General features: G+C 25.5%; 1 long non-coding RNA gene across 3 annotated transcripts in view; it reads left to right on the forward strand.

Moving 5' to 3' along the window:
* The first annotated feature begins 2178 nt into the window (after window positions 1-2178).
* Window positions 2179-12137, forward strand: part of LOC142331393 (uncharacterized) — a 112497-nt gene continuing 102538 nt past the window's right edge. Inside the window, exons 1-2 of one of the 3 annotated variants that reach the window (XR_012757976.1) lie at window positions 2179-2465; window positions 6579-7027. This is a non-coding gene — a long non-coding RNA (uncharacterized LOC142331393). The remainder of the gene's footprint in view (window positions 2466-6578; window positions 7028-12137) is intronic. The other 2 variants (XR_012757978.1, XR_012757977.1) reach the window with 2 other exon arrangements.

Raw genomic sequence — 12137 nt, forward strand, 5'->3', positions numbered from 1 at the left:
CACTGCAATAAGTTGTGACTTCTGGGGAGACAATTCTAATCCCCTTATTCTAAACCAGGGGCTTATCCGTCTAACCACTGTATTTGCAGCAGATTCAACTTCTTCTCCTGAATGACCTGACACCAGTACTGCCAAGTCATCCGCAAATGCAATTAGGAACACATTACCCGGTACTCCTATCCTCAGCATTTCATCAAATGCAATATTCCATAGCAGGGGTCTCAAGATGGATCCTTGTATCACCCCCTGGATCTGGAACTGGACATCTCCATCTGTTGTCTTTGTTACCAGTTCTCATTCATATAAAAACCTACTTATCATGGTCACCAAATAAGAACTTATAGTTCCAAAATGATTCCACTGTTATTTTCTTTTTTTCAAACTTTAGTTTCACTTATGCGCCTGTGATCCTTATTTGAAGAACATGGAATCTAAATATTGTTATCTACTACTAGAAGATCCATAGAAGGTTGAAATTTAATTAAATATTTGATTTTTAAAGCACTTGAAAACCGTCCTACAATATTTATGATATAAATAAAATACAATAAAAATACTATGCATGAAAAATAGTCCTAAAAGTTTACTTTTTTTTTTATATATAAATAATTATAATAATTTTTACAAAAATAACTAAAAATGTATTCTCTGATTTATTGCATAATCTTATATATATATTTTTTTTTTATAATTGAAGATTATGCAATAAATCGGAGAATACAAAAATTATGAATTTAAAAAAGATGTATATCTTATTAAATGATTGAAAATTCTTCAAAGAAATTATTCAAAATTGGTATGGAAAAAAATTCCCATTGAATTAAAGTAGCTTGTATAATGCATAGTTTTTCAGCAGATAGGAGGAATACACTAGTTTCTGTTTTGCACTACCTGACCTAGTTTTCATATTGCTGAGATACTCATAAAGTACTTGAGATACATGAAAAAGGCTTCAGTCATTATCAGAGAATAATGATGTTCATTGTACAGCCAGTCCCTATAATAAAAAGGGTGAAAGCTTTTTCTGGGGCTGAATATTATCTATGGTTCATTAGGAGTACAACTCAATTACAATTTTGATGCTGAAGGCAACAGAAACTACTTCATTACCACTTAATTAGCAAGCTAAGATCTTGTTATTCTAGAAAATAATTATTTTTGGGAATAACTTGTGATTAATGTCAAATTGTGTAATACTATTATTGTTATGGTATTTAACATATTAGTAAAATTAATTATGTTTTGAATATTGATTTCACAATATTTAAAAGGATTTGATTTTTCTTAAATAAGGTATCAAACTTTATCTTTCTTACAAATATCAGACCCAGTGCAAAAATTTATTGTACAAAAACTCCTTGTAAATAAATTTTTATTTCATATTAATTTTAAAAAGGAAAATTTAATTTAAAGGTTAATACTATTAATGTTTTTAACATTAAAGAATTAAATTATCTAAACTGTGGTCGACTAGTCATGCCTGGTGAAGTAGAAGATGGTAATTTTTTTTATTAATATTTTAATTTTTTATTTATGTTTTTTAAATAATTAAAAAGGAAAGATTATTTTACTAATTATTAATTCATAAACTTGGTTCATTCTGATATCAATTGTTTTGTCTAAAATATTTTTGTATTATACTAATTGTAGTAAGTAGCAGTTATTTAAAATAGAGAACAGAAATAAGCAAATTTGTTTTGCCTCGGGTATGCAGTTGTACACTTATTTAATAGGAATTATGAGATTGTTGATATGACAACTGAAAAAAAAAGTTATACTTGTGTTTGTATATTTTATACATCGCATACAACTTTCTTATAAATGTTATTTTGTGATTACATAAAAATTAATGTTTATTCAATATAAAAAAGGCATCATCAGATTTATTAATGAGTAAGAAGTGTAATTATTCTTGGCTATAGAAGAAGTGTATTAACCAATCGCTTGGTTATTATAAGCAAAGGCTTTCTATTAATTTTTAGAGTAAAGGCCTTCTATTTATTTTTAGTATTCTTAAAGTAAGACTAGAGGTCGAAAATCGCGCCGGTCCAACATTTTCATTTTTTGCCATCACACTATGCTTCAGAATGTGTGGTTTAATTTGGTATAAAAATTTTGCTGATATTCCAAAAAGAAGTTTTTTTTTTAATTTTAAATTACGCACAGCAAACAAAAATTTTAATTCTTTGCCACAGATTCAATTAAGTAAACATTTATCTGGTTATGCAAGTCCTAGTAGGCTGTGGCTAGTTTTATTTTGTCGAGATTGTTTTGCCTGTAAGGTTATGTTCTATAATGTGTTGAAGTATGTGTGTGATTTAGATTTTGTTAGTGTTAATTTTTTGGAAAGTGACTTTTAAGCTGTTTCTTTTGCTGCGAAACAGTTCTTTGTTATATTTTTTCGCCTAACAATTACGATATTATGACAAAACCTAAAGGAGCATTTAAAAAACGGAAGAATAAAGGTAATCAGCATTACAGCACATATCCTGCAGTTGCTGCTGGCATTGTAAATATTGTAAAAAAAAAACAAGATGTTTCGGCACTTATGCAGTTTGTTCCACCGCAACGTTATTTATGAGCATTTGCAGTTAAAGTTAAGTTAAGGGTTACAGTAATCTTAAGGATCTTGGATATACCCATTTTACAGGTAATCATTCAAAAAATTTCGTTCACCCTCAAACTGGTTCATGTACCAATCACATCGAATCAGCATGGCAAAAGAAAAATATAAGCCACGTTTTGGTATCCACCTTGAACTTTTGCAGTCATATTTGAGCAAATATATGTGGCGTAAAAAGTATCCTGACAACGCTTTTTTTTATTTTTAGAAACTTTAACATTTTTTTATTTTTGCAATTAAAGTTTTTGTTTTTCAAATAAAATTTGGTTAATCAGGCCTTTTTGTTTCAAATTAATACGCATTAAGCATTTTTATTGTTTGCACATATTTTTCATTGTCAAAACAAAGTTTTGTTTGGGGTGTAACAAACTACATAAGTACCAATGTTTCTACTCTTCCTAGTTCATCAAAAAAAAACTTCATAATTTTGATGTGAAGTATGAAAATATAGATGTGTCTAGATGTAGTAATATAATTATTGACCTAAATATTTTGAATAAAATAATTAATGATAATTTTAGTCGTAAACTGCGCAAGGGAAATGTAATTTTGTCAGAAATTCTGAGTGCTTAGAACGGTTTAGTTTGTAAGTTAACTGCTGACAAAAGAGGGGACATGTTACTAAAATTTCTTGTTCATCAGTGATTCGGGTTCTGAAAAATGTTTTTGTTTCAAGATATACACTACAACTTGATGTATACAATGCTTTGATGACTTTTAATGATGGAAATATTGGTAGATTAAAGACTTGAATATTTGGGGGTTCAAACTGGTCAAAACAGTGTAGATACATTATGCTCTTTTGTCAAGGATTATTTCTGGAAAGCAGAAATAAATATGAAAAATGTTTCCAAGGAAGCCAGTACTGTAAAAAGAAGAATATTATTTAAGGAGAATCCAGAAGAGGATGAGAATTAACAGGCTGGAGGTTTTTAAGTATCCAAATGTAATGTAACGCTACAAAAACATTCATCTCATCCTTTGCGGAATGAATTGCTTGACTGCAGTTACCACGAGGTAAAACAACCAAAAAAAAAAAAAGAAAGAAGTATCCAAATGTAATTTAAGTTAAGCAGTAAATAAATCTTTGTTGTTTATCCAGTTTCCTGAAAATAAGTTTTCCTATTTTTTGACCTAAAAGACCAGTCTTTTCAGAAAGGTCTTGAGACACAGGGCTGAAATTTTTGCAGCTTTTTCTAGTTGCTTAGTTCTTTCTGTGGGTCTTCTGCCATCATTGTATTTGTAGTAATTCTTGATTTAAAAATTAAAATAGGCCAAATTTTCTGTAAATTTGGATGGCTTGATAAAAACATTTTTAACTTTTCAAAATCCTAATATTTAAACCAAAGAGGATAGTAGTGTTAAAACAAAATAAGAAGCATTTTTTCCAAGTTTCATCCTCTTATTGAGACTATCCTCTTATTTCATCCTCGTATTTTAGAGACTATTAGTCTCTGAAATAATGGGTCATAAATTAGGCAGTTTTAACATTAGCGGGATAGAGCTTCCAGTCTTACCTTAAGGAACAGATCTGTGCATCATAGTCATATGATAAGCTCACTACTTTAACAACTATCACCATACATTTCATAAGATTATGTAAGTCATCTTTATTATAAAATAATACATAAGAAATTTTAATTACTAAAAAATATTGGGGCACATGAGAAATACATCCCTCCTGAAGAATACTTCCAAAAATTATGTAATTTTTACATTAATTTTGTTAAAATAGTAATATAATATAATAGATGTGTAATTTGTATCCAAAAATAACAACATAACAGTTTTTTAATTGTGCATGCGAATCACCCCATGTCAAATCAACAAGCCCGTATTGTTCTGACTGTATTAAGATAGTATTCATCGTTTAAATATTTAGTAAATATTCCGTAGAACTATATGTCCAAACTATTACTATCAGCTTTGAATATAATGTGAGCTATGATACTGTTTTAGTCAAATGTTTACTTAAATTATTATAATTAATTGCAGGTTAAATTTATTACATTTAGAATGCATTGATGTAAATTAATATCTTTAATTACGTTATTATCCTAATCAGAAAGAAATTACAGTATCCAAAAAATATAGTAACCTATTCTAAACAGACAATATTTCTTGCTTAGAATTAATTGACAAGCATGTCACTTTGTTCAGTAGGACTAAAGCCAAGACTATACTGTTGTTTTATATCTTCATCTCTGTCTTTAGCCAAACAAAACAACAGTTTTGCAGTTCCCCACGCATATGATCTTCGCCTTGTCAACGTTTACATTACACAATATACAGTTTGATGTTTTGAAACATTCAAAAAATTTCTCTGGTTTTTATTTTTTAAATTTTAATCCTAAACTAAATATTACATAAGAACAGGTGAAGGAGTTTTTTTAAAATCTGATGAGTCATATTTTGTGAAGAGATGGGTCATAAACCCATAACTTTATGGTTCTTAACTTATGGACTACCTCATAGCTTACTTGCTTCTTTAAGGGGTAATTAAATTTAGCTGTTATAGTTAAAAATTAAAAGTAAAATTTCAAAATAATTCTATTCATTGTCACAGTTATAAAAATATAAAGAGGTTCAATTTTTTACTGGAAAATAATGTAAAACCATTTAAGTATTAATAAAAATTGATGATTTATAAATGAAAATTTTATGTTTATTGAGGTATTCTATTGGATGAAACCAGTTTCAAAATTCTTCTGTATATTGTTATATGTAATTTTTTTATGTTTATTGAATTAATGTCATATTAATGTATTTACCCAAAAATGTATATTTTACAGGAAATGCTAAATTTAACAATGAAGTTAGTATTAATTATTTATATGTAACAATACATGTAAGTAATGTAGATTTTACTTTATTTGTCACAAATATTTATCTAGATTCAAATGATAAAATAATATTTTCTGAAGCACGATCATTTAATAAAAATGTAAGGATACTTAACATTATTTTGTTTATTATAAATTTCTGAGGGTACAACTCGAGTACAGTAGACCATAAAGCTTTTTAACATCTATTTTAAATAGCAGAGGATTCTGATTATAAGAATTTTAAGTAGAGTGGTAAGCGTGTTTTGCTTTGTCAATTAGACTGCAGCAGGGAGATAAAAAACAATTGAAATCAATTGGTTTGTGTTAACATGAATTTTAATCAGTTTGTTTTGCATTCTGTTCTCAGAAATCTTTTTGGTGATGCAGTAAAGACCTAAAATATTCCTTTTGCTCTCAACTGAAATAATAACTCTCTACAGCCAGTCTATAAGTAAAATAAATTTATTTGCTCAGGCAGAAATAATGGCTTTACAGCTTTGAAGGACCGTACCAACTTTAGCCTCTGCTATTTTTTTGTATCATAATTTAAATTTATATTTTATAAAATATCTAAATTATCTGTATGTTTTCTCTGCTGATGATTTGTGGACAGAAAGATTCAAACAATTAGAGTTTAAGTTTGCTTTAAACAGATCCTGCAGTTCTTGTAGAACTCAATCTATGTGTTTCTGTTCGTATAAAAGTTGTTCAGATTTAATAATTCGCTATTTTAAGTTACCCTAATGTACTAGAAGACTGCAATACAGTTAGTTGTTCTTGCTATTTATATTTTACTATAAAACATAAAAGTTAAAAATTGTTAAAAAACATCTTTAGTGTTTCTTTAACTCTGCCTTGAAAAAAATTTAGGCTAACTGAAATTTACTAATACGACTGTGATAAGTCCAACCAGGACTTATTACTGCTGATTTGAATCTTATTTATCCTATTTTCCGACTGTACAGCCAATCCACAAAAAATGCATCTTTTAAAAGTGAAATTTTATAAATATAACATTTAAAATTAGTTTATTCTTATTTCTCTCGTTCAAGTTAACAATACATGAATGTAATCCTTAAAAAAGTTATTTTTTAGTGAAAGTAAAATAAAAAATGTTTATTTTGTTTCAGGTTGGGAAATAAATTAGGTAATATTATCATCAATAATAGTTTTAATGATTATGATATTAATGAATCATCAACAATAAAGGAAGAAGTTACATTCAGTAATAAGATTATGTTTCATGGAGGATTACAAATAGATCATGATATGAACGTGTCAAGAATTTATAATTGTGTGGCTGTATTGAAAAACACACACAGTTTTGTGTTGGATCTGCTGAGGAATCTGGTTTATGTTTTCCAATTACTGGTGGAAAGGAATGGCAAAGTTATCTTCTTGGCACTTATGAATATATCGAGTCAGATTATACAAAAAACAATATGGTCAAGTACATTGATGATTTTAAGTCAAAATTACAAACAAACAGCATTGATATAACACATCACATTTACTTATTGTGATATTAATGATTTAATAGAGAATGCTATTTATTCGGGTAAACCTGATTATATTAGAGGTTAGTATTGTATTTATTTAACTGTGCTTTTTAACGTTTTGTTTTTATATTTCTTGAAAGCATGAAAATATTATTTATTAATTTTTATCATAAAGGAATTAATTGAAGATAAGGTAATAGTTTTTTAATTTTTTTTTTTTAACATCATTAGCAAATCCAGAAGGGAAAGAAATCAGGTGGTGTAACTGTTTCCTCAATACAGTTTATCCCAATTAAATTGGTGGATAGTGTTCAGTAGCTGTACATTCACATTTAAACATTTACACATTAATAATATCTCATTACCATGTAACACTGTATCTGAAAATAAAGTCTCTCCTGTTTAAAAATACTGTTTTCTAAAGTAAAACATAAATCTTTAGTTCTCAATTTGATGATTTATCTCAGTTTAGGAATCAATTTCAATAATTGCTACTCTTCCCACATTGGTTTTGAAATTATGAGCTACAGATTTTTTTTTTTTAATAAGGAGGTATATAGATAGCTAGGATGTGTTCGGAGTGTATTATTCCTTATTAAACCAATTATTTCATTTAAAAAACATGTTATTTTGCTGTTTTGAAGCATTTTTTTTAAGTATAAAAATGGGTTATTTTCAAAATTACGGGTTTTATTAAAAAAATAATATAAACTTTTAAAAATTGACTTGCAGGGATGTTATTTTATTGAAAAAAAAACATTAAAAATAATAAATAACAAATTAATTAACATAAGAATAAACAAGTAAAAAGTTGGAATTAAAAAAAGGAATGGACTGAGTGGTAAAAATATTTACTAAATGATGCAAAAAGCCCAGTGCCCCCCTCCCCATAGTCAACTAAATCATAAGAATTAGCGATCAATCAAACAAAAAACTAGTTGCCTTAGTAACTGTTGCACTACTCTTAAGGCATGGATAAACTAAAGAACTAAAAGAATAACAATTGTTTGTTAATTCTGATAGAAATCAAAATAAAACTGTACCAAAACTGAAAATGTAATATTATATCACATTTTTTCTGACTGTAAACATGAAAACTTAATGAACATTAAAGCCCAAGAAGGGTAAATTATGTTTGTTCATTTATTATATGACTTGTACATGTTTATATATCTGAATAATTATTATATATTATAATAATTATTATTATATTTTATTCATTTATTTGCTTGTTTTTTTATAAGATCCATGACATTTCAGAATGCCATTATAAATGATAATATTACTACATCATTTATTGATAATATTGATCTAAACCATGTATTTGCTGTTAAAGATCAAACAATATTAGAAACAATGAAATACGATATTATTACAGTGCTGAGTGACAATGTTGGAAATTGGGTTAATGATGTATATTTAAATCAAGTATTTAGTAATACATTATTGGTGTGTAAAAATAATAAGTCTTTAGTATAGTTTATTGCAGGCAGGCACAATGCCGTTCGTGGAGTTGTTTTAAACTGCAGGTACTATTCAAAAAATAGCATTCAGAGTTTCTCATTTAATATTTCATGTAATACTTGTATAAAAAAATACAAATAACTTTTTTAATTAAAAATTTTGTTAATTCATTTAAATAATCTCATCTGGCTCTGTTTCTATATTTGACATGAAGTTTATAAAAAAAATAAAGACCCCCTTATAAAGGATTGGAATCAGTCAAGCCCGTATTGTTCTGACTGTATTAAGATAGTATTGATCGTTTAAATATTTAGTAAATATTCCGTAGAACTATATGTCAGTTTCCAAATCCCCCAATTATAATTGGTATTACCATAAAGAAAATTATAATGAATGCGTGTGATGTTACGATGGTGTTATAAATTTTGTCATTTTTAATTATTGATCCTGGTTGTATTAATTCTAATCGAATAATTATTCTTCTTATTGTTCCCAGTAATCTAGCTCAGAGCCCAAAAATAAAATAGAGAGTTCCGATATCTTTGTGATTTGTTGAAAATATTCATTTATTCATTGAGAATGGGATGGCTGATTTAGGTGATAGATTGTAAATTTATTTAAGGTTTTAAACCTCTCATTATTTGTCTTGTATTCAATTATGATTCTATATTGCAAATATAGAGGTGCGTTACTTGCTAAGGCTTATTTATAATAATAATTTTAACTTTGAAGGTTAATAGTTTTTTTAACTTAAATCCTTCTTTTAGTTTAATTTAAAAATTATTATTATTGGAATTCCTATTAAATTTAAGATAATTGGGATAATTGATTATTTTTTTATTATTTTTTTTATTTTTTATTTATTTGATTTGGTTATTGTAGGTATTATTATGTTTAAGTATATGTATGTTGACATAATTGATGAAATTAGTATAATTAATGGAATTATTGGTGCTATACAAATTGTTGATTTTATAATTATTCATTTTATTACAAATCCTGTAGTTGGAGCTATACCTCTTATTGATAATGATGAAATTATTAGGGATGTTTTTGTTAAATTTGTTTGAGTATTAATTTGGTTTAGAAAATTAATGTTATTCTTCTTTAATGTGTTTATCATGGTTAAGTTGATTATGGTATACATAATTAATAGAAGAGTGAATTGTTGTTTTGAAATTATTAATGAAAAGATTATTACTGGTGAATTTGAAATTGATGAATATGCTATTAATTTTGTGATGTTTGTTTTATTCCTGAGATTGGTGCTATGATTATCGATATAATTATTGATGTTATTATTAGTTTAATTCTGGTTATTTGGGTTGCAATAATTGTAGGAATGATTTTTTGTATAGTTATCATTATTATACATATTTCTCATCTTATTATTTGTATGATTCTTGGTACTCATAGGTGGAATGGGATTATACCTATTTTTATCAAAATTCTCATTATTATTAAAATTCTTTCATTAATGGGGCAGTTAATGATAGCATTAATAATTATTGAGGTTATTATAATTGATGATGATATTCTTTGAATAATTAAATATTTTATAGATTGTTCGTTTATTTTATTTCTTTTTTTTAAAGGGGTAGAAAAGAAATTAAATTGATTTCTATAGATATTCATGAGAATATTATTCTGTTGGAGGATATTGTTATAATAATTCTTACGGTTATTGTTGTGATAAATATTATTTTTGATAAATTTATTTTAATTAAAAAGAGAATTTATTCATCGATGGGGTATGAACCCGTAAGCTTAATTTAGCTTATCTTTTTGTAAAAGGATGTGTGATGCATTAAGAATTTTGATTTCTTTAGTTTCAGTTTAATTCTGGATTTTACAATTTAGCATGAGTGAGGTTTCACTTAATTTACTTCATCAAAGTAATCCTTTAATCAGGCATCTTGCTTGAGTATAAAAATCCATTGTTTTTTTCCTTTTTTTTTTATATATCATTTTTTTTATACGGTACATTATTTGCTTATTTGGTTTTTTTTTTAATTTTTTGCTATTTTTTGCTATTTTTTTGCAATTTTTTGCAAATTTTAATTTTTGAGTTTAATTTTTCAACAAAAATTTTTTCGTAATAAGATATTTATATAATATCATTCAATTGATTAATTGGTTGTTATTAATAAAAAGAAAAAAAGATAGTTATATTATAATATATATATATATTATATATAGTAATATATTTATTTAAATATAGCTATTTCTCCCTTTAATATTTAATCTTATTAAATATAATATTTTAATTCATAAGTGTTATATAAATTAAAAAATTTATTATATAATAGACAACCTCTTATATTTAAATAGAGATTTTAATATAATATAGATTCTAATTTAATGTAAAATAGTTTTTGTAAAGATAATCATCTAAAATAAATTATTTAATTAAATGCATCAATAAGATATTTAATTAAAATTATTTTTAATTTTAATTAAATACCTATTTCATAAGGATTTAATTAAAATTAACTTTTAATTAAATTAAATAGGATTTTATTAAAAATAATTTTATTCATTCAAATAAATTTTAAAGTTTAAAAAACCTAAGGAATATAATTATATTATAATAAGTGTATTTAAAAATATATAATTATTAAAAAAAAAAAAAAAACCTCATGGTTTAATTTTTATCTTAAGGTTTAGTTTAATGTTACATATGTTTTATTTAATTATTTTATTTGGTTCTTTAAAAACAAATTTATTATTATACTATTGTTATTTCAATATTAAGGTTATTTATTGTTTAAGTTTATTTTTATATATTTTGAACCATTGTTTTTTTTTTATGTAAAATTATGACAATGTTGGGTAGCTTTGTCTTATATTTGCGTGGTTTTTTAATCATTAAATTTTAAGTTTACTTTTATTTATTTTAACTACTGTTTTTTTATTTAAATTAGATAATGTTAGGGGTAGCTTTATCTTTTATTTGTGTGGCTTTAGTTATCAACTTTTAAGTTTACTTTTATTTATTTTAACTACTGTTTTTTATTTAAATTAGATAATGTTAGGGGTAGCTTTATCTTTTATTTATGTGGCTTTAGTTATCAACTTTTAAGTTTACTTTTATTTATTTTAACTACTGTTTTTTATTTAAATTAGATAATGTTAGGGGTAGCTTTATTTAATATTTCTTTAACTTAAATTATTAGCTTTAGATTTTATTGACTGGTTTAGGCTATAATTTTATTTAACTTCAGTTAGGGCTAGCTTGGAGTTACGTTTGCTTAAGGGAGAAGATCCTTTTTTGAATGTAGTTTGTTTTATTTGTTGTTTAAAGATTTGGATTTAAGGTCCCCTTTAAATATGGTTTAAAAAAAATTGGATTTTTGTTTTAAAATTTGGCTTTAAATTTATAACGCATGTAAATTTTTGTTAGGTTAAATATCCTTAATGGTTAATCTTTATTTTCAGTGTTAAGGTTTTTAATTTAATTTTTTAATTTAAGTTATATTTTTTAGAACCAAAAAATGTTGTGCCAGCATTTGCGGTTATTCCTCAGGTTCAAGTTAATTTTTTTTAGAATTTAGTCTTATTTGGTTTTAATATTTTGTATTTAGGTGAAATTTATATAATAATTTTTTTTTTCTATGTAAATTTGAATTTAAACCAGGATTAGATACCCTGTTATTCTTAATTAGTAATTTTTTTCTAAGGTAGTATATTTTTTATAATTGAAATTTAATAGATCTGGCGGTTTTT

This window comes from Lycorma delicatula, chromosome 10, assembly GCF_047948215.1.
Source record: "Lycorma delicatula isolate Av1 chromosome 10, ASM4794821v1, whole genome shotgun sequence".
Classification (NCBI taxonomy): domain Eukaryota; kingdom Metazoa; phylum Arthropoda; class Insecta; order Hemiptera; family Fulgoridae; genus Lycorma; species Lycorma delicatula.